Genomic DNA, 1,150 nt, shown 5'->3' on the forward strand with positions numbered 1-1,150 from the left:
AATAGGGCAAAATGCTTAGAGGATTGTTGCCCCATGGCTGGGTTGCCTCCCAGCAAGCGCTTCTTTATTGTCTTTAGCTGGACTTTGCTGAGCTTTTAATCTAGCTTCAGCCTTGAGCATTCTTGCTCAATGTTGCCTTCAAGATAGTGCTTCATTCTCTGTCCATTGACAATGAACTTCTTATCAGAATCAATATCTTGAAGCTCCACATAACCATATGGTGATACACTTGTAATCACGTATGGTCCCCTCCACCGGGATTTCAGTTTCCCGGGGAACAGCCTGAGTCTAGAGTTAAACAACAGAACCTTCTGTCCTGGTTCAAAGATTCTAGATGACAGCTTTCTGTCATGCCACTTTTTTTATTTCTCTTTATAAAGCTTGGCATTTTCGAAAGCTGTGAATCTGAATTCCTCTAGCTCATTCAGCTGGAGCAATCGTTTTTCTCCTGCTAATTTGGCATCAAAGTTTAGGAATCTGGTTGCCCAGTAGGCCTTATGTTCCAGTTCCACGGGCAGGTGACATGCCTTACCATACACGAGTTGGTATGGAGAGGTCCCTATAGGGGTCTTGAATGCTGTTCTGTAAGCCCACAGAGCATCATCCAAGCTCCGTGCCCAATCCTTTCTACGGGTATTTACTGTTTGTTCTAGGATTCTCTTTAATTCTCTGTTAGAGACTTCAGCTTGCCCATTAGTTTGCGGATGATATGGAGTAGCTACCTTGTGGCGAATTCCATACCGAACCATGGCAGAGTAAAGCTGTTTATTGCAGAAGTGAGTGCCCCCATCACTGATTAGCACTCTAGGGACACCAAACTTGCTAAAGATATGTTTCTAGAGGAACTTCAGCACTGTCTTAGTATCATTGGTGGGTGTGGCAATGGCTTCAACCCATTTTGATACATAGTCAATTGCCACCAGAATATAAGTGTTTGAGTATGATGGTGGGAAAGGTCCCATGAAGTCAATTCCCCATACGTCAAACAACTCAATTTCCAAGATTCTTTGTTGAGGCATGGCGTAACCATGAGGCAGATTACCAGCTCTTTGGCAACTGTCATAGTTACGTACAAACTCTCGGGAATCTTTATAGAGTGTGGGCCAATAGAAGCCACATTGGAGGACCTTGGTGGCTGTTCGCTCACCTC

The sequence above is a fragment of the Arachis hypogaea genome, chromosome 13 (genome assembly GCF_003086295.3).
Source record: "Arachis hypogaea cultivar Tifrunner chromosome 13, arahy.Tifrunner.gnm2.J5K5, whole genome shotgun sequence".
Classification (NCBI taxonomy): Eukaryota; Viridiplantae; Streptophyta; class Magnoliopsida; order Fabales; family Fabaceae; genus Arachis; species Arachis hypogaea.